Genomic DNA, 23,115 nt, shown 5'->3' with positions numbered 1-23,115 from the left:
CTGTTCTGAGCCAGATGTGCACTTCTCAGGGATGAAAAGAGGGCATTACAAAGGAAAGACTCTTGTTCATTTCTCTACTGCTGTTCAGATTTGTATTCACTTTTCAAGAAGGTGGTTTCTTGTAGAACTTGGTTTTGGATAATACGTTTGTGAAGATGTGCTGGGTTAATAAGTTGCTGCAGTTACTGCTTTGGCAACTCATGTCAGGTAGCTGTCTATTCTAGAGCGGAGTTTTCCAAATTTTTAAACTGACGAGCCTGTATATTACTTAACTTTTTAACACCGCATTATGACCTTGTGTTTGCTTCAAGGTTGTAACAGTATAAAGGGAATGGGAGTGTTGAGCACATTTTCTTTTTTTGGGTCTCTTCTTGTGCTTCTGTTTCCAGTTGTAAGCATTTTGTTTGCTTTAATAATAATAGCTGTGTTTCACATAATTAGGGTTGGAGATGTAGAGTCAGGACTGCCGTGTGAATGCAAGTTTTGGGATGTTTTTCTTGTGATTTAGGGTCAGGTGTTAATATGCTTTTTGTGTTAAATTATACACTGTAAAAATGTCTTTTTAGCAAGGAGCTGCTTGATCTGAGACCTCGAAGTAAATTTGCACCTTTGTAAGACAAAGGGTAAAACTGAGCTACATTGGGTAACAGTTTTGAAATTCTTTGTAATGTCTTTCATCAGATTTTTCCTGTTGCTAGGGTATTGGCCACACAAGTTCTCATACAGAGGCAATTTTCCACTTACAAGTGGATGTACAAGTTTCTCACACTTGATCCATCATACTGTTATTGAACTACAGATCCATCATACTGTTATTGAACTACAGACTGTAAATGCCCACAGACAGTGTGCACATTGATTTTGCCCTTTGTGTCATGGTTGCATTTGTTTCATGGGCACTGAATATGGAGTCATGTTTGGGAAAGTTGTGTTTTCTGATTTTTAATGCTAGACAGAAACTCTGATACTTTGAGTTTTTAAGTAGGAAAGTGTGCCAGAATCATTTGTCCATATGGTAAAAGGAATATGTGGAACATTTCCTAAGAGTCAGCAAGGGTCTGCAGCCATCTAACAGATTTCCATTTCACTTAATATCACATGTGGAATGAAGGTTGAGTGGCACTGCCCCTTTCCACTTCATGTCTGTTGCCATTTTATTTCCGTAGTATCTGAGTTCTGTTGCAAATCAGTGCAAATTGTTATGATTACTTCTCTTATTTTTTTTTGGTGGAATTATGCATGTAATTTTAAGTATGTTCACTTGTACCTTTATTTTCATGGTTAAGTTGAGTGAAAGCACTGTAGTGTATGCTAAATATCGAGTTCTATGTATATGTATGTTTGCGATATACACACACAGGTGCATGCTTTTGTATGTACATGTGTACGGTGTGTGTTTTGTATTATATGTACACTCAGACTGAAAAGATGACTGCATATATATTTGTTAAACCTTTTTCAGTGCCATTTATGGTAGGTGTTATTTATTTGAACTGAAAAGTGCAGAGCATCTAAGCAGCTCTCTACTCCTGTACTGTAGTCTGACTACTTTGAATCAGTTCTTTCCAAGTGTTTGACCAATTTCCGTGTCTCTTTCTGTGGCATACACTAAGAAATTAGTTGCATCCTCCTGTGATACACTTTTACAGCAGGTTGATCGTAAAGCACTAGCTTGACCACCTTCTTTCCAGTAGTTGTTCTGGTACTGCCCAATGTCAGTATAGCACAGAAGGGTTACAGTGGTGAACTGCTGATAAGTGTTATCTTTTGTAAACTTGGGTTTGAATGCATCAGGTTCTACTGCTTTGTTTTGTGACTGGGCAAATTGCTTTAATTTGGCAGTACTCCTAGGTCACCCCCGTAAAAGGCACTTGTTCCTACTGGATTTATCCTAGTTAATTTGGAGGGGGGGGAAATATATATATATATATATATATATATATATATATATATATATATATATATATATATATATATATATATATATATATATATATAAATTAAAAGTACTTGTACTGAGTGAGTGCTGCTGTCTGTTTTATGAAAAATGTAAGCACGTACATGCTTGGATGGTTTCCCTGGATTTTTTACATTCCAGTTCTTTCCTGCCAGTCACTGTGAAACATGTCTTGAGTATTGGAAAAGCACATTTTCATATAGTTTGACATTTTAGGCCAGCCAGAGCACTCATTTGTAACAACCTGTATTTCTTTCTCATAAATACTTACAGTAATATTTTACTTTGTGTTTTGTACCTAGAATGTGTTTCAACTTTGTGTGATGCATTTGTGTTTATATACATTTGTGCATATATGTATGTAATATATATGTGCATATACACACGCACACATGTATATATACATACACACTAGATTTCTAAAAAAGAAACGTGAAGTCATAGTGACAGGACACAATATTAATTTATGGGTTTCATCCCATGAAAATGAAATTTCATTTTTTAATAATTGTAAGTCTGTCCCTGGTCACACTGAGATAAAGTACAGAATGTACAGTACTGTAGGTGTCTCTCTTCTGTTGAGTGTTAACATTTTGCTTTGTATTTTGGGAGGCTTAATATATCACCTCTTGTGATTCAGCAGAAAATAAGAGTTCCTGTGAGCAAGTGCACAAGACCTCTACAGTTCTTCTGGCAGTCGTGGCTGAAGCTAGAAAACCTAACCTCTTAGAGCATTTATGTGTGCTTCTGAAGGACATACCTTCTTGTGAGTTGTTTGGGGGACATAGAATATGCTATATGGTTCCATATTGATGTAGAAGCCCTGGCTAAAAAGACCAACATAATTTTTAGAGTTCCTGAAAATTAATAGTAACCAGAAGTCTCCAACCAAGAACCAGTGATGACGCTACAGACCTAAAAAAGTCTTAAATATGTTCATGGTGTGTGCTGCCTCGGATAGCTTATTAGCTAATAAACCTGTTTTCTGACCCATTGTTCATAAATTCCTAGACTGGTCTATCAGCTGCTAAATTTACAGAAGATTTTTCTTTTTTTCTGAAAGAAAATTACATTAAGGAAAGCCTGGGAAATTCACTTTTTTTGGGGGGGGGGGGGGGGGGCATGGTTCCGGCCTATGAAAATGAAATTTAATTTTTTAATAATTGTAGGTCAGTGTCCCTGTTCATAGGCCTGAGCTAGAGCACTGAGTGTGCAGTTCTGTCCCTGTTTTTTCAAAAAAAAAAAAAAAAAAAAATCCAGTGGTAATATTTGAATCTGAGTAGTGTCTTCCCAGTTGTATGAACCGTACATTCATAGAATTAAAAAGCATTGCAAATCATGTTTTCTCTGGCTTCTAGACACCTTTGTGATATTGTTGTAGACCTGTGTTCCAAATACATTTGTTGGTATAGAGAGGGCACTTAAGTCTCAAATGAAGCTTGAAATTTGTGTATTACTGAACTGTTACTCGTATAGGACTGCTGCTAGCAAGGTTTTAGCACTTAGTTCTGCAGGACGTTTTTACTGTGCACCTTCTCCAAGAGAGGTAGTTTAGTAGATTCTTCTGGCGTAGACTACGAGCAGTATTCCATGCTTATTGGCCTCCTTTTCACAATTGAGCAGCCTACTTTTCTGATTTTTGAAGTAGTCACACCATTAAGGTTTATTTTGTTAAAGGAGTCTTTATCTGAGATAAACTAATCCAGTTTTATAGCAGCTTGTCATCACAGAAGTTTAGGAAGGTTGCTGACTACATTGGTGCAGTTCCCTCCAGCGTTTCCTTGAGGACTGTCTGTCTGCTGTTGTGACTCTGGGAAGTTCCAGCTTTTTTACTGAATCCAGCATACTTGTTAGATTATTTTGAAGCAGGTAGGTTTAGGAGGGAATACACACATTCTCAGCTATTTTATTTATTTTTTTTTTTCAGTTCTTAACCAAGTAGGCTCATTAGGCATTATAGTCTTTTTTAGTTGTGACCTGGGAGCATTGTGAGTTAAGTGGCTCTGAGTCGCACATTTTGAAACTGGAAGCTGAGAAATCTAACCATATTATTTACAGGTGAAAAATTGTTAGTAGTTCATAGCCCTAATTCTCTATACTAAACTGCCTTGCTTTGTTTCACTTGGGATGTTTCTAGCTATGGGTGTAATGAGCATCTTCCACTGGTGTTACTAAGAACTCTTCAGAATTTATTTTGCATGACTGGCTAATCAGTTTCATTGACTTGCTGATTAGTATCTGGTTCACAGTAAAGTTTTGCATACATTTTCTTATGTTTTATTACTGAACCATTCCCCTGTTACTTTCTAATATAGATTGAAGTCGATTTTTAATGGTAGCATTGACTAATGTAAACCAGTAAGAGTTATTCTGTTCAGTTTCTCTTGTTATGAAACAATGTACATTTCTGATATGGTGAAAGAGGTACAAAATGTCCAAGAATACAAGTACACTGCCAAACAGAGCTGCCACCATCATATTATTGTTTGCTTTTCAAAGTTCTGTGAAACAACTGCTGCATTGTAACACAGCCTGATAGACCTTTAGGTATTTATGGCTGGACAGGAGTCATGGGACTACAGAATAGGACCTGACCCCAAGACCTTTGGTCCCTGCCTGCCTGCAGTCAATCAGTGTTATGGAGTCAAGACGGATTAACTGTCTACCTCTGTTTTCTTGCTGTTCTGTTAAGGTTGCCTTTTACTCTCTTATTTTTTTATTTATTTATTTTTTTTTACATAGTTTGGAATTCTTTTGCGAAAGCCAAGTTATGATTGCATTCTTTTGGTTGACAGTGTGTTATGGCGGAGGAGAAGGCTGTGTGCTCTTCATTCATTGCACAGCCCATTCCAGGACAGTAACACACTTCCCTTGGTATCATGACTGGAGAAAGCTGGCACCCTGAAAATGCTGTTTTTGCATGTACTGCATGCTGAATCAAGGGTATTTAGCTTGTAAAGGTGACTAAATCCCGTGGTAAATCAAAACTGAAAATCAGAATATTTATTTATGTAAATACATATTGGTATTGCCATTAAATTTGTATCATCAATGTTTATATGTTTTACTTTCTGGCCAATGGTTGGCTTGCTCCTTTTTGTTGTACATATCTTATGTTTTATTAATTACCTTCCATGTCAGCCTTTGACTTAGAGTAGAATCATAATATTTCTTAATCATCTTAGCTGTTTAAGTAAATGCATTTTTAAGCCATTTGGAGCATAAGGATGCTTTTAATTGATTATTGAAAACTTGAGCAATGTTCTTCGTGTTTCACTGTTGCAGTCATAACTGTAGGGTGCTCCTGCCGGCAGGCAGCCCGAGGTCGGCCAGAATCCCAAAGTCTGGGTCCGGCGTCGGCTGAATAAGCTAGTATCCTGATGTCAGTACGCCTTGGTATATAGCCCTCAGCCAACGCCATCTTCTCCAGTCTTTCTTGCCGTGCGGTGGAAAGCAGCTCGCAAAACGTTGGTTGGCGATTTTCGAACAGCATATTTGGTTGTTGTCGGTCCGAAGTTGTTACTTCTCTTCTCAAAGCTAAGTACCCCGTTGGGGAATCTTTTTCTTGTTCCTCCGAAGTCAGAAAAAGTTAATAATTGTATAGCGTGTGGGAAACAAATACCTCATAAAGATTTCCACTCTTACTGTCTACCTTGCTTAGGCCCTGACCACGATGTTTCTTGTTTTCGGTTCTGTGCCAGGTTCAACTCTCGTACTATCAAGCGCAGGTACGATTGGGCTTTAAATTATTTTGGCAGACGCTTCAATTATAGAATGTCGTCGGACACTACCGGAGTTCAAAAGAAGCGCAAAGATAAAGACAGGCCTCCGAGGTCCAAACAGGACTCGTTGCAGCTGGAGCCAGCGTCCGGTTCGGCTGTCGTCAGTGAGGCGCTTTTGCAGCCCCTGTCGTCCGCCACTTCTGAACCGATGGCCGATACGGACTCCCATGGGGAGCCATCAAGGCCCACTATTTTATCTGCTGCAGGACCTTCGGACGTCGCTCCTTCAGATGGGTCCGGAACCGCTGTGCAGGTACCGGCTTCTGAGGGGGTTTTCAGGCCTACTCACATCACTATTTCAAAGGCAAAGACAAAGACTCCTACTAAGTCTAAAGTTTCAGCTCAAACTGCTTCTGATTCCACTCCCAAGACACAAAAACAATTATTGAGGATGGCTGAAGATTTGCTTACAATGATTAGGGGTTCTCGCCCCCCTCCTGAGAAAAGGCCTCGACAGGATGTTACTCTGGATTCCTCTGACCAGGCTTCTGTCTCTTCTGTTTCTTCCTCTGATCAGGACTATTCCTTTCCCCCTTATGAGGATTCGGATGCTGAGGATTCTTTGCCCTCGGCCTCTCCGCCTGAGGATTTTTCTTTTGGGGAAACCTTGCATGAGATGAGGGAACATTTTCATTGGGAAGGACAGGAATACTCTGCTTCCAAAAAGAGGCTTAGAGAATTTCTTCTTCCTCAGCATAGGCCTTTAGCTATCCCTCCTGTCTTGGACATTGTAGATGATGCTTTTTCTGAGGCTAATTTGAATCCTGATTCCATGCCTCCTGCTCCTTCTAAGCCTGATAGATTTTATAGGGTTCCTGACTCTCATTTATTTTTATTTAAAAATCCTTCTGCAGATCCTGAAACTATTTCTCAGGGCTCTAAGGCTGCTAAGGTTGCTACTTCTAAAAATCCTATTCCCTCTGAGAAGGATTCTCGTGCTTTAGACAGGTGGGGAAAAAAGGTATATACTTCCGCTACCCTGTCTGTAAGGGCTTTAAATTGCCAGTTTCATATGTTTAAATATCAGCAATTTCTTTTGTCTGTTTTAAAGCAAAAGCTTGCTTCTGTTCCTGCTTGTGCAGAGGATAAGGAACTTCAGGATGTTTTGCATGCTACTGAACAGGTTAACAAGCATAGCTTACATTGTGGTTTTGATGCTTTGGATGCTTCCTGCAGGGCTGCTGCCTCTGGTACTGTGATTAGGAGACATGCCTGGCTTCGTGAACAAAGTTTGCCTGAACAGGTTAAGGCGAAGTTATTAGATGCCCCTGTTCAACATGATGTTCTTTTTGGTTCTAAGGCTGAGGAAGTTATTAAAAAGATGGAAGAAAAGGCAAAGTCTATGCAGACTGTTAAAGATTTCTTGCAAGTTCAGCCTCCTAGATTTTCCAGGATTTGGCCCTCTAAAAATTGGTCCTTTCCCACGTCTGACAGGCCTCAAAGGGGAAGATATAGACGCTCCAGAGGTCGTGGTCAAGGCCAGACCTCGTACAGATCTAGACAATGGACTGCTTCACCTAGAAGGGGAGAAGACAGATCCCAATCTCAAAGAAAACAAACTCAATGACTCTCTCGGTTGGGCTTCAGGACCTCTTTACCTGGACGCCCCTCTCGGAGGAAAACTGTCTCTTTTTTTACAGAAATTGGACTCGTATTACCCAGGACAGATGGGTATTGGACGTGATTTTAAAAGGTTACAAGTTCCACTTTCACACTTTGCCAAGGACTCACGGTTGGCCAGATCTGCCAAAACTTCAATGGTCAGAGGCCTTAACTCAAGTGGATGCTCTTCTGGCCATGAGAGCCATAGAGCCTGTTCCACTCTCGGAAATGGGAAAAGGGTTTTATTCAAGGCTGTTTCTGGTTCCCAGAAAACAAAACTCATTGAGACCTATTCTGGACCTTTCTGTGTTAAACACCTTTTTGGAAATTCCAAAGTTCAAGATGCTTACTCTGCAACAGCTAATTCCAATGCTCTCTCAGGACGCCTGGATGGTGACATTGGACTTAAAGGAAGCCTATTTGCATATCCCTATCAGACAAGAACGCAGGAAATTCCTCAGGTTCAAGGCAGGTTCGAGGCACTTTCAATTCTCTGTTCTGCCCTTTGGTTTATCTACTGCGCCCAGAGTCTTCACCAAGTGCCTGGCACCAGTAGTGGCTTACTGCAGACTTCAGGGGATCCAGATTTACCCCTATTTGGACGACTGCCTTATTCAGGCAGACAGCAAAGAACTTCTTCTTCAACATCTAGCTTTTGTTCAACGTCTTCTCCTCTTACTGGGATTCTCAGTGAACATAAAAAAGTCACATTTGATCCCTTCTCAACAAATGGTATTCTTGGGAGCCCTCTTAAATACAACCTTACAAAGGGCCTACCTCACTCCAGAAAAACAAACTCAGCTGGCTTCTACTTTCAACACCTTGGCAACTCTATCTCAGCTCACTGCAAGGAAATTCCTGCAGGCTCTGGGCTACATGGCTTCCTGCATTCTGTTGATTCCAAATGCAAGGCTTCACATGAGAAAGCTTCAATGGTATCTGAAAAGTGTATGGTCACAGCATTATCACGATCTGGATATTCTGATTCCTCTGATCCCCTGCCTCCAGAAGGAGTTCCTCTGGTGGTCCAGGGCATGCATTTTAAACGAAGGAAAACCTTTTCGTCTCCCTCAACCTACTCAAATCCTAACCACGGACGCCTCGGATTATGCTTGGGGAGCACACTTTCTAGACAATTGCCAGCAGGGAACCTGGACAAAGGACCATCTTCACTGGCACATCAATCTGAAGGAGATGTTGGCAGTTCAAAATGCCCTTTTAGCCTTCAAAAACCTTTTACAACCAGGGCCTCTGCTAATTCGCACAGACAACACCACGGTCATGTGGTACATCAACAAGCAGGGGGGTTCTCATTCTTACCCCCTTTGCAGACTAGCTATGGATTTATGGGACACAGCTCTAAATTTGAATCTGCATCTCCAGGCTCAATTCATTCCAGGAAAACAGAACCTCTTAGCAGACAGCCTGAGCAGAAACATTTCAGATCCTCACGAATGGATGCTAGACACCAACTTGTTCAACAGGATTACTGCAGTTTGGGGATGTCCCCAGATAGATCTGTTTGCATCCCATCTCAATCATCAGCTGCATCGCTTTTGCACCAGGTCCTTCCACAAAACAGCATGGAGAGTGGATGCCCTGTCTTTCAGCTGGAGAAGCCTTTCAGCATATGCCTTCCTTCCTCTTCCTCTACTGCCTCGGGTACTACTGAAGATAGAGCAGGACAAGCCCAAGTTCCTCATCTTGATTGCTCCAAATTGGCCTCGACAGTTTTGGTATCCAACCTTAAAGCTCCTGTTCTCGGGGCCTCCTTGGATTCTTCCACTGAACCCTTCGCTTCTGTCCCAGCATCAGGGTCAGTTACTACATTCCAACATCAAGACCCTTTGCTTGGCAGCTTGGCTCTTCAAAGGAATTTGATTGCCTCTAGTCTTCCCAAACAAGTTTTGGATGTTCTTTTGGAAGCTAGACGGCCTAGCACTAGGAAATCTTATGCCTCTAAATGGAAGAGGTTTTCTATTTGGATGCAGGACCGAGGCTCTGATCCTCAGGTTCCTGATCTCTCCTCTATTTTGCTTTACCTTTCGGAACTTTTATCTAAGGGACTTTCCTTTTCTTCCATTAAGATTCATGCTTCTGCTATCTCTGCGCATTTCAGTTCTGATCCTCCTGTTTTTTCACATCCTTTGGTGAAGCAGTTCTTGAGAGGGGCTAAAAACTTGCGGCCTCCAAGGACTCCTCCTGTCCCTGCCTGGGATCTTAATTATGTTTTAGAAAAACTTACTTTGCCTCCTTTTGAGCCTGCTGCATCTTCAGATATTAAGTTTTTATCTTGGAAGACTGTTCTTTTGTTAGCTTTGACATCTGCCAGAAGGGTCTCAGAGTTGCAAGCTCTCATGGCTGTGGAACCATACCTTATTTTCCATCAGGACAGAGTATCCTTGAGGACCAATCCTACTTTCATGCCTAAGGTAATTTCGAAAGTGGCCTTGAATCAGACTATTCACCTTCCTACTTTCTTTCCAAATCCTCAAAATAAAGGGGAAAGGATTTTGCATTCATTGGATGTGCACAGACAGTTGCGATTTTACTTGGACAAGACTAAAGATTTCAGAAAGTCTAACCAATTATTTGTTTCCTTTGCCTCCAGTTCTCTTGGAAAACCTATTTCTAAACAAACTATTTCCAAATGGATTGCTTATGGAATCAGATTTTGTTACACTCATCATGGCAAACAGTTTCCAGGGACCATTAGAAGTCATTCTACTAGAGCAGCTGCTGCTTCTACAGCTTTCCTCAGAGGAGTACCTACCAAGGATATCTTGGAAGCTGCCACTTGGAGTTCTGTGCATACCTTTTCCAAGCACTACAATCTCCCCTTGTTTTCTAAGTCTATGGCAGGCTTTGCCTCTGCTGTCTTGCAGGGTATTCTTGCCTCCCCTTCTTCTATCTAAAGCCTCCTCCCTCTCTACACTGCTTTGGGATTCCACCCTACAGTTATGACTGCAACAGTGAAACACGAAGAACATAGTACAGTTGTGTACACCTACCATAAATGTAGATGTTCGAGTGTCTTCACTGTTGCAGTCGGGGTTTCCCTCCCTCCTATCCCCACATTCTCTCATTTTTGTGGTGTATTTGTGTTTCCTTGTTGGATTCATTTTTGATTTGTTTGGGGACTTCTGACATCTAGGGCAAGAAAGGCTGGAGAAGATGGCGTCGGCTGAGGGCTATATACCAAGGCGTACTGACGTCAGGATACTAGCTTATTCAGCCGATGCCGGACCCAGACTTTGGGATTCTGGCCGACCTCGGGCTGCCTGCCGGCAGGAGCACCCTACAGTTATGACTGCAACAGTGAAGACACTCGAACGTCTACATTTATGGTAGGTGTACACAACTGTACTTTCTCTACAGTTGCTTATATTTTTGCATTCTTTTGTGTTTTAAATTATTTTCCATTTACAGTGTTATAATTGTAGACTCTGGGCTTACGTTCACGTATAGTGCTGGGCACTGGCTATTCAGAGAGGTTTTCTAACATTCAGAATGCATTCTTCAGCCAAAGAAATCAGAATTGGTTGCTTTTGGCTTGACCTTAAATATTAACCATTTAATTCTTTCTTTTATTATACAGCTGAATCCTGGTAGGTTGGTAGCAATGACCTAAAGCTGGATTAAACCGCTTCTGTTTTTCATTTACCTATAAGCAGTAAGCCAGAACATCTGTCCATTGGCATAATGCCTTTAAGCATCAGTGTTTTAAAGCAGAAATAACACTGCGGTAAAATGTTAGCTGTATGAATTTAACCCCAACATCTTACTCTGAGGGTCCCTATGCGGTCAGTTGAACACTTGGGTATATCATTCTTATGCCTGTTTTATGTGTTTTTATGGTAAAATCTCAACGATCTGCACTCAGTAACTACATGCTGACTCTGGCCTGAGCAATGTTTATACACTGAGTCCACTTATTTGCCCTCAGGGATTCCCAAATGTCCTTTCGAGATCACTGTTGAAGTATTATTGACAGAGGTGATATCCTGCCAAGGACAGCCATATATCCAGTCTGCATTCCAGAGCCTGGATGGCTTTCTAGTGCCGTACATCCAATATATGATGCAACACCAAAGGCAGGAGATACATAAGGTATGTAGGATCATGAATTACCTCAAAACATATTTGGTGCCGAGGGCTTCTAAGATGGCTGCACATTGAGTAACAGATTAATTTTAGCTCTCCCAGTGTGAAAACAGTACTCTGAAGAGAGAGCCAGTGAACTCGTATTTGGGGGTAAATTTCAGTAACTAGCTAGTAAGTGCACTGCCTGGATGCCAGCAAAAAAGATTCAGAGAACCTGAAAGGAAATCAAACACAAAAGATGAGGAAAAACATTGACTGGGAAGAATTCTGTAGCTGATCAGCAAAAAGCAGTGCAAAACATTACTTCCAGTAACTTAGAAGAAAAATAAGTCAAATTTACTCAGAGCTGATTAAAATAAATGAAACACTAATGGAGTACATCAACTCAAATAAAAGGCTGGATAAAATGGAAAAGCTTTAAACAGATATTCAGATGAGGTGATAACACTGCAAATATTGGAGGGCTAAATGAAGAAAAGCAGCAAACCACAAGAAGGAGAAATATTTAACTACCGAAAGGTTACTGGTCAGGAATGTAGAGTTTAATAAAACTTAGCACCTCGGCTTGCAAAAGCCTTCCAAGAGTCAACTCTTGGAAGGCTTTTGCAAGCCGAAGCGCTACATTTTATTAAACTTGCCATTCCTGGACCAGTAGCCTTTTGCTAGTTATTTTCCTAAATGAAGAAAAGGCTGGATGAAATGAGACTGCTCAAGAAGGGAAGTTTCAAAAAATAATAGAATTAGAGGGCACACAGGGAAAACTTGAGATTTTCTGGTGTACCAGGGGAGCTGGAAGGAACAGACAGTATTAATTTTACGAAAGGACAGATAAGCAACTGAACAGATATTCCACAGCAGGAGTTATAACTGAAAAGGCACATTGTGTGTATGCTCTAAATCTGGCCATGAGAAAGCAACCTAGACCTTTTAATAGTAAAGATGCAATCCTACCAGCAGAAGGAGTTGATTCTGACAGAACTGCAGCAGGAGGACAAAGTGCTAAAAGTGGAAATGTGTGTGTTTGTGGAAAATGATTAGTCACTGTACAGGCAGAAGGGGAGTAAATTTATTCCACTAATCAGGGAATATCAAGAAGTAGGTGTACATTTAAACTGCTGTATCCAGCTATTTTCAGAATATTTTTTCCTGAAGGGGTAAAAATCTTTTTTTTTATTATTAATGCAGAACATGCTATGGTGGAAATGCAAAAGTGTCCAACAAAAAGTGAGCAGTGAAACAGGAGATTCTCCTTGTTCTGGTAAAGACCACAGAAAAGACTGTGCCAGTGAAACCTTTTTCGGTGTTTCAGCTGAAATGCTTGAGATGAAAAAAAGCACAAGAGTTGACTAGAAGAATTGAGTGTACATTGGAAGAAATCTGAGATGAAATTTGGGAGATGGAGATAAACAGGAATAAATCCAGACACTCAGAAATTAGCAATTCAGTGTGGGATTCTAAAGCATTAGTTATATTTGTATAACATGACAGAACAAGAAAACCTGGAAATATTGGACTATTTTGCCTTAAACTTGTAAGGGACTGTAAAGCATATGCCCTACTTCATGCCAATGTTTGGGGGAACACTTAGAGGGAAGATGAGCGTTAACTAAGTAAAACAGACTTTTGTTAACAGTAATTGTATATTTGCATGTTATAAAGTGTTCTCAGTTTCAAGTGTAATGCAGATACTAAAGTAAACAGGTGACTCTCTTCCCCCCATTTTTCTTCAGTTTTAAGAAATGTTGGCACTGCAATGTAAAAAAGTGTCATCAAAAGAGTATGAAACAAGGAAAATGATGTGCTTTTTTTCATTCTTGCATCGGGTAATGACTGGATTAAGGCTTTTTGCTTTATCCAGTAAGTTTTAAGAGAAAGCAAATTAAGGACATTGGACATACTAAAGCTCTCCTCTAGCAAATGTATAAGCAACTCTGTATCTGGTTATGTCTCCATGGAGACAGTCTGATAAAGAGCAATAAAAACAGAATACTACTTTGTTTAATGGCTTGGAGAAGTTTTTCTGAACTTTCAAGTGTTTTCTCATTCTGGGAGAGCAATAAATTTAAGACAAAACCAGACCGCATTTAGCAGAAGCACAGGTTGTGCCACGCGTCTTAGCATGGATAACCTTCCTTTTAGGTTGACCCAAGTTTGAGTGTGGCAGTTATTTTGGGATAGTTCCCATTAGAAAGTAAAACTTCAGTATTTGGGGGTTTATTTGTTTTTTTTTTTTTTAGGGCTTTCAGTAAGAGTTTCATAAAATATGACATAGGTTCAAATGGATATGCCAAAAAAAACGCATAAAAGGTCAACCTGCTAAAAATTAGTGTATGCATCCAACACAAAAGCTGGAACTACATAACTTAACAAAAAAGCTGTTATAAAAGGTGGGAATAACTTTCTAACATAATCATTTCAATGTTGAACTTAAATGTTAACGGTCTCCCATATAGCCAAAAAAAAGAGTAGTGAACTGTTAAAAATGTAGAGTGCAAATAACTGTGCTACAGGAGACATTTGGAAAGAACTGAACATGTGAATTTGATGAAGAAAAGTTTTCAGGATGGTTATTCTGTGGAATACCTGGGACACAGGAAAAGAGGAATACTTATATTAATTGCAAGAGGAGCTCCAATAGTGGTAGAAGATAAAAAGGTATGGGTAGAGCTGTAGTACTAAGGGGCTACTGGTAAGGGGGGAGGACTGCACTTGTTTGTATTCCACCTAAAACTACTTTAATGAAGATTAAGAAAATTCTGGGAGAATCTGTTTCATCAGGGAATATTACTTATAGTCGGGATCTGGAATTTGATTTGCACCATGGAAGATGTCTATGGGGGCCCAGATGGGAAAATATAACAAAGGAGGGTAGACGTTTATAGACATTTTATAAAAATGTTTGGCATGGAAGATGTGAATTCATTAGCAGGAGTTTGGAGTGAATTTATGCATTATTCCCTAATATACAAAAACCTGGACTAGGCTCGACAGAACTTACATTTCATTGGAATGTGTGTTTAATCAAAAGTTTTGATATGTATACAGTAACTGCTTCAGATCACACACCAATAATAGGTTCATAGGTGTGTACTAGGCTAATGGCCCTGGAGCCTTTACAAGCCTAGCCCATAGAAGTGCCCTGGCATTGTGCCGCCCAACATTAGTTCACAGTGCCTCTATCAAGTAGTCACTGGAGTGATCCCTGGGGTTGTACTTTATAGTACCCATCCTCTCATCAAGATTTTTCTTGAAGAGGGTCAGCGAGGTGCTCTGCTTGACATGTATGGGAAGTGTATTCCAGAGAATGGGCAGTCTCTGGGTGAGGAACTTGTCCCTCCAGCATGTTCTGTTGATTGTGGTAATGCGGTTGAGGTCTCTAGAGCATGTGGTGCAAAGGGATTGGGATTTCTTTAAATGTAGCATTTCTAACAGAGCTGGGTCAGACATGGCTTTGTAAGTCAAGCAGAGATGACCTCTAAGTAGGTGATATGAGACAGAGAATAACTGGAGTCTGAGTTTGTCCATGTAGGACATGTGTTTAATGCCTATGATCCTCTTTGTGAGGTACTTCTGTGGCCTCTCCAGCTGTTACAGGTGTCTAGTGAGGTATGTGCCAAATGGGGCATTATACTCTATAATTGGTTATGAGGGAAGAATAGAGAGAGACAATGACCTCTTTCTTCCTGTATGCAAAACCCTTGGTAATGAGATGTGCCACATAGAAGGATTTTCTGACCACAGTGGTAATGTGGTGGTTGAAGGAGAGGTTGCTGTCAACCTGTGTCCCCAGATCTCTTGTAACACCTTCAGTGGGCTCCCATCGATGTGGTAATTAGTGGCAGCTGAGTTTTTACCAAAAGGGATGACGCATTTTTTGGTATTAAGCTTAAGGCCATAGATTCGACACCAGTCATTGGTCTCAATGAGGCCTTTCTGTAGGATGTCTGCATCACTTAGAGACTTGATAATGGTTCCCAGCTTGCAGTTGTCTGCAAACTTGGTCAGCCAGAGTCCCTTTGTGTTGGCGTGGACTTCTGAGAAGTAGATACCAAACAGGAGAGGACCCAAGATGGATCCTTGTGAGACTCCACTCTTGACTGGTCAGCAGTCTGACTTGGAGTTCACTACTTTCACACTGTATGTTCTATCCGTGAGCCAATTTGCAACCCACCTAGTGATATAGGGGTTGACACCTAGTTTAGTGAGTTTATCAATAATTCCCGAGTGAGGAATGGTATCAGAGGCCTTGGCCAAATCAAGGTAGGCTGTATGCACTGCCTTACCTTCATCCACAGCCCTGGTGACTGACTCAAAAAAGTCAACCAGGTTGAGCATGCATGATCTCCCTTTCACAAAGCCAAATTGCATGGGGTCTAGAGATTGGAGATTTCCTATATCTTTGTTAATCCGGTACATGATGTGCTCCATAGCTTTACATGTCAGACTCATCAGTCTAATGGGGTGATAATTCCCAGGGTCTGTAGTCACTCCCCCTTTATGTAGAGGGATGACTGTAGCTGTGCACCATTCGGTAGGGACAAAGTCTGAGGTGAGGTTGTGACTGAACAGGGCACACACATGTGGTGCCAGTTCACTTTGTAGTTCTTGTAGAACACAGCAAGGGATATTATCAGGACCCATGGAAGCTGTATTGGCCTTGGTCAATGCAGCTTTAACCTGTGCTGCAGTAATGCTGGGTGCCTGGCATTCTTCCGGTGTTGTGATTGGTCTTTTGGGGGGAAGAGGGGTAAAGTTGGTACTGAATCTGTCGGCTGAGTATAGGAGGTACCATTGTACAGTATCTCAAATCTGGGTATTGCCATGGAGGTTCTTGATATAGCTATAGGAGGTATTGTGATTGTTTTTAGTGTCTGCCACAATTCTGCCTTCATAGCTGGCTTTAGAGGATTTGATGAGTGATCTCAACTTTTTGCTGAGGTTAATAAGGGAGTTTTTCCAGTCTTGAGACTTCACCTTTTTCTGCAACAGTTCTTCCTTCTGTTGAGTTTATTAATGGCAGGGGACCACCAGATTGGTTTCCTTGTTTTTGGAGGAGTGCGTCTTGGTTCTGTTGGGTATGGCAAATTCCATACATTTATGTGCGTGTTCGTACAGTGCACTGGTGTACGATTCGGCAGTCATGCAGCTATTTTCCATTGGCATGGGTGCCGTGAAGTTAGCCACCTCTGTTTTTAGGAGTCCAAAGCCAGCTGTGGAGAAGTTTTTCAAGGTGGTTACCTTTGTGGGGGGTGTTGGTGAGATGTGGATTTCCATGGTGACTAGTTTATGGTCTGATCTGACCAGGGAGGGATTTGACTATTGGTGTAGAGCAACAGTTGCCCAGTCGACCCTGTTAGTAATAACCAGGTCAAGAATTTTGCTTCCTCTAATGGGGGTCAGAATGAGCTGGTCCACGGCATTTGGAATTGATGAATTCCAGGAAATGTTGGACCCAGTGTATTGGTACTTGAGTTGGTTTCCCAGTTGATGGAGGGGTAGCCGAAGTCTCCTAGTAAGTGTGTGTTGGGTTGGACCTTGATCAATTCCAGGTTGCTTAGGAATGTGGAGTGAGAGTCTAGGGGCATGGTTGGGGACCTATAGCAGGCTATGACCTGGATCGCCATCTTACCCAGTGTTAGTTGTACCTGAAGTATCTCAGATGCATTATGCTGGGTACTAGTCTAGAGCTGTGCATATCCTTTATGAATATGGAGACACCACCGCCTTTGGAGCTTTGGTCCATGTTTCGGGGCCAAAAGGTGTAGAACGAGTTATAGCCTGGTAGCATAGGTGTGCTTTCTGCCGCTTTAAACCAGGTCTCCGTTACACCACAAATGTTTGTTCTCCATTTTGAGTAGTACTTCGAGTGAGTGCATCTTCAGATTGTCTTCTAGCTTTGAGAAGCATGACCCTTAGATTGCATTTATTTATAGCTGTTATGGTGGTAATTTGGTAAAAAAAAAAAAAAAAAAGGCACTGTAGGGGAGGCAAGAGCCTTTGCCAGTACCCAAAAACCCAGGGGTGACAGATGCAGGCCATCTCTGGCAAAGCATTGAGGTCTGTCAATCATTATCCCAAGCAGCCAGATACTGGATCTCCTTAGAATGACACCAGAAACTTAGCCAATTGTTAAATTCAGTCATTTTTGTTTGTGCTGCGATAGCATTCTGAGTGACGGTAGGATACTGCTCAGGGCTAGGGTCATACCTGCCTAGGCCACATAATCCGAGAGCTCCACCATGTGTGTCTCTGTAGTCCAGGGAGGTGTGTCTCTGGTCATTCACACCCACATGGACAGTAACAGTGTCATACTTGTACTTGTGGTGTAACCTAAGAGCGTATGTTGTCAGATTTTGGCACCTGATAGATGGCTGACTGTTACCTTCTCCTTATTCAACCTAGTGAGTGGGACATGTATGTGCCTCACTATTGAGTAACTGAAATAAAAATGCAGGGTAATGAAATAAAAATGAGAGACTGGTGTTTTCACACCTGTTAAAAAGAGAGGAATTTAAGAAATGGATGGTGGAAATTATTCGGGAGTTATTAGAGAAGACCGTTTCTTCTGAAAATATAGCTATATATAGGGAGTGGTATAAAATTAAAGTGGAGTTTAAAAATAGGGTTAAATAGAGATGTGGTGCCAGTTCACTTTGTAGAGAGATGGTTAAGCAGCAACAAGAAGTATTTAGAGGGACTGACAAATGGTAAAGTATTGTAAAATGGAGGAATTTCACAGAAGAGGAGGAGCAATTGCAGAATTTTAAGCAGAAAATAAAGGATTACCTCGATAATATGCATGAGTCTAGAAAGATTGCTGTTAAGCAATCTTTTTTTTTTTTATTATGCTAGAGCGCAAAAACTTAGCGCAACAGCTCAGGCAACAGAAAGTCGAAACAGTTGTCGCCAAGGTTAGGGAGCCTATAACAAGGTGGGTAAGAAGAGATCCTGTACAATTACTAGAAATATTTTAGAAATGTTATGAAAGTCTGTACAAAGCTGAAAAATATGGAGATCAAGAAAAAGTACAAATGGAAATATTTATGGAAGAATTAAATATGCCAAGGTTAGAGGTAGATGAGAATCAATTACTATTACTTGGGATAATAGGAGAAGAGTTAAAAGTGGTAATGTATAACCAGTCAACAGGAAAGCCCCCAGGAATAGTGATATTCCTGTGGAAGTTTGGAAGCTAGGAAGGAAAAAACTGATAATGATCTAGGTGGTTTTGTTTAATAGTATTTTAAGAGAAGGAGAAGCACCAACATCCTGGAAGAAAGCAGTGGTGGCTGTAATACCTAAAGGGGGTGAAGACCCATCAGATCCTGCTTCATACAGGCCCATTTCAGTCGTAAGCCATGATTATAAAGTGTTCGTCTGTAATGACTAAAAGAATGGCAAAGGTGATGACAAAATTGATCAGTGTGGTTTTATGGAGGGGAGGTAAACATTTGATAACATTAACAGAACATTGATGATCCAGAGGGAAACTGAATGTAAGAAATATGACCACTGTTGGATCTTGACGCAGAGAAAGCATTTGACAGAGTAAGCTGGGAGTTTGAGGGCGGCAATGGAAGCATTTGCATTCCTTGACGAAAATTATATAAGGTTGATTAGGAGCATATATGAGGGATCGAACAGCAAAGTGGGTAATGTCGCCTCACAGCAAGAGGTTCCCCGGTTCGATTCTTGGCTAGGGTGCCCTTTCTGCAGAGTCTATATGCCCTCCCTATGTTTGTGGGTTTCCTCCTACATTCCAAAGACATGCAGTAGGTGGATTGGATACTCTAAATTGGCCATACATGTGTGTGGTGTGGAAGAACCCCTGAGGCAGGGCTAGCCATCTGACTGTGTAAACCTTGGTTGTAGATGATTCACTGTTGAAGTGACACGGACCCCATGTGCAAAAATGGGAAAAAGGGGTTGTGAATGAATGCAGGATCAGAGGTGAAAATTTAAGTGGGTGGGTTCCACTCTGATTACTGTTTGAGCATAGGAACCAGGCAGGGATGCCCTCTTTCAGTGTATTTAGAACAAGAGGCTCAGAAATTCAAGGAGATAACTGGTATGGTAGTTTAGAAAAGCTGACTATGTGCAGATGATATTTCAATGTTCTGGAACATTGAGGCAGTTTCATATTTGTGCAGAATACAAAATTAATGAAGCAAAAAGAAAGGCAATAGTTGTAAATTGTGTACCCACACAAATTGGTACAGCAATATCCATATTTATGAGGACATTAAGTATGTAGGAGTATGGATTAAAAGGATTCTGGTGTGGCAGCTAAGGATATATGGGGAAAAGACCAAACAAAAGTTGATACAAAAACTGAGAAATTGGAAGCTGTATTATATGGTTATGGGTGGCAAGATACAAGCAGTTAAAATCTTTGTCATTTCAGTTTTGTACACAGGTCAGGCATATTTTTATCAACCAGTGGAGAAGTTGTGGATAGCAGTTAAAAGAGCTGAAGGATTTTATCTGGGGGGGGGGGGCTGCAAAAGTCATTTGGGATGAACTGATTCTTCCAATTGAACAAGGTGCTCCTGGATTACCTGATTTGAAAGGTTATTTCAGCACTACACAGTTAAGGCTCCTATACATAGCACAAACAGAAACCTATAATTCAAACTGGAAAGGGATGATGAAATGGGGGAAGCTCAAGAAGCAAGGAGAGACTGGGATTTTGGATGCAGATCCTTGTGGAGAATAACAACCATCCAGAATAGTATATTCATGAAGTAGCATAAAGTATTCTAAGAACTATGCCATCATGGGAATGGCGAAATATTTTGCCAATAGGGATGACTGCAATTATGGATGCAGAAAAATAGGCAAGAGGCAGCTGGAATTTATTGGAGAAAACTTGTAAAAGAACCAAGTTATTGGGAGCAAATAATTAGAGAGGGAAAGGTAATAGAATGGGAAGAGGTCTAGAATATATTTGGACTGCAGGATAGAGACTGGCTTCTGTATCAATGATTGATATCAGAGTATAGCCAAAGAGAACTGGGAGAGATCCTAAGTGAAAGACTAGCACTAGTAGCTTTTTTAGTAGAATTTGCAACAGAAGCTGCTGTTGACAAATGAGTAATTTGTAGAGTATACAAAATATTGCATGGCAACTATAAGAATCCGTCTGAAGAGGTTAGAAAGGATAGGATAAGCAATTTACAAAGAAATAAAGATGGAATATGTGTACATTTCCCAAATGTGCAACAAAGTCTAGAAGATTTAAGAGCTTTGCTTGGAAGAGTTTATGTAAGCATTTTATACCCAAAATAAACTCCAAAGAATTTTTCCTCCGGAAGGCAGCAAATGTTGGTGGTGTGAATGTGGAAAGAGGTAACTGGAAACATAGTTCCTGGGAGTAATGAATTGGCAGTCTTTCAAGATTCCCTGCAGACTGCTGTCTGAGGTATTGGGTAAGCAAATTGGTGTAACTAATGAAATTATTTTTTTAGCTATGATACCGAATTGGAATTGCTCAGACATAGTAGGGTCTTGCTGAGTCTAATTATGGTGGCTGCCAAAAAGCTATTGCTCGAAAATTGAAATCAAAGCCTAAACAACTTTACTAGAAGTATTGAACATAGTAACAAAGAAAATGGCTGGAATCAGGATCTTTAGAAAAAGGGGAGAAGCAAATTACATATGAAAAAATGGGAATTGTGGGAACAATACAATACAGGAGGAAAAAGGATTAAAAGGCAAGATTTGAATGAGCTATGTAATATCTGACAGTGACACAGGTGATGTATAATGTTTGCAACTACAATTATGTCAGTATGGTTTGTGATGTATAATGTTTGCAACTAAAATTGTCACTTTTTATTTATATGAATGTATGATTGCCAGTGCCATACATGATCATTTAATAGAGATTTCTGGTTTAAAAAAAAAAAAAAAAAACTTGCTGCCAACCCAAGAGCATAACTTCACTTCTTTATTGTGCAAGACATATGCCTACTACACTACCTAGCCATTGGGGAAATAACTACCCCATATGTGGAATATTCCTTTTCATATCACTTCTCATGGTGTGTAAATGTCAGTCAAGAGAGGGAAATTTGACTGAGGCAAATTCCACACTGAGATAATCACGTAAAGTGTTTCTCTCACCTTGGGGCCGTGATGACTACAAAAACAAAATTCAGTTTTTTGTCCTCAAGACACTTCACAGCCATTTCTCCTCTATAAATATGTATTTAGAAAATCAAGGAAGTAACAAACTTGTGCACTGCACAATGTTGTCTAAGCCTTTCTGCCCTGATGTTCAGCCATTATTAAAGAAGCGTGATGCTTTGGGTCTCCAGCCTGACCTAAGTGCCTGTTGGAATCTTTGAACTGTTTGGTGCCTGCTGCTGCCTCTGATATTGCAATCCCTTTGGGCAACAATATGGGGCAGCCTGTTCTCATGTCTACTGTGGCTAATCTAATATCTGCTGCAGACAGGAAGGGGAAAACCCGGATGGTTACTTCCAATGGAATGGATGGTATTACTCAAATTTTAGTTATAGAGGAAGTACCTGGTTTTGTAATAGAAGTCTTGTCAGGGCTCTAATCCACTGCATTTTGTTCAAGCAGACATCCCAGCAAAGAAAAAACAGCAAACCCAAGCCCACTTCTCCCCATCCAGTTGTAAAGTTTCTGCAGAAGAAATTGCAAGACTTTACTCAGGCATTGTTTAAAATCTTTGAAGCCCCTTACTATTTACAAACTGTACCTGTTGCTGTCCCTCCTTTCTCTTCTCTAGAGAGAGAGGGGGGGATTCATCCTCAGAAGAATCAGGATTCTGATAAGGCTTCTGTTGTATACTCTTACAAAACTGTTATGAAGGATGTCCATTTTGCCCTGAACCTTCAGTCTAGGATTCATGCTGAACCTAAAAAAAATCTGTTTTGACTCCTTCCCAAAACCTGATTATCTTAGGTTGCAAGATTAGTAGCCTAACGGTGACAGTTTTCCTTCCTTCAGACAAGGATGATGTTAGTGTTTCACTGTTGCAGTCATTACATTTAGGGGTAATCGGCTGGCAGGTTGCCCTCATTCGGCCTGAATAACAAAGTCTTGGGTCCTGCATCAGTTGCTGTCTCCTCTTCCATGACGTCAGGAGTATAAAACATGCAGCCGACGCCATTTTAATCACTCTTTCTTGCCGCGCAGTGCCCGAAGCAGAAGCAGTTCGGAAGTGCTGGTCAGCAGACTCCTGAAATTTTCATTTTCGAGTTTCAGAACCAAAGTTTTCCAACTAAAGCTAAGTACCCCATTGGGGAAACTTTTTCTTGCTCCTTACCGATGTCAGTAAAAGTTAATAATTGCATTACTTGTGGGAAGCAAGTACCTCATAAGGATTTTCATTTGTACTGTATTCCTTGCCTAGGCCCTGATCACAACGTGCCTTGCTGTCGGTTTTGTGCTAAATTTAACCAACGCACTATTAAGCGTCTGTATATTTTTGCTTCTAAATATTTTGGCTCCTGTGGAGGCAGTTGGGGGGTTGCTTATCCCCTGCACCTAGCACCCTGAGAGCCCATCACAAATGATTTGCTGGGTGCTAAAGGTCATATCCAGAGGATACTGCAGTCTCTTTTTAGAAATTCCCAAACAAAAGAATTGCCTCCCCAGTGTCCCAGTCAGAGGGGAGGATGCAGCCTTAAAACTTGA

General features: G+C 40.8%; 1 protein-coding gene across 2 annotated transcripts in view; it reads left to right on the top strand.

Annotated features, from left to right (window-relative positions):
* Positions 1-23,115, top strand: part of ZDHHC18 (zinc finger DHHC-type palmitoyltransferase 18) — a 1,033,940-nt gene that overhangs the window by 806,173 nt on the left and 204,652 nt on the right. The gene's annotated exons all lie outside the window — the stretch shown is intronic.

Source organism: Protopterus annectens, chromosome 1.part1 (assembly GCF_019279795.1).
Source record: "Protopterus annectens isolate FY-2018-M chromosome 1.part1, PAN1.0, whole genome shotgun sequence".
Classification (NCBI taxonomy): Eukaryota; Metazoa; Chordata; order Ceratodontiformes; family Protopteridae; genus Protopterus; species Protopterus annectens.
This window is presented reverse-complemented; position numbering and strand designations above follow the sequence as displayed.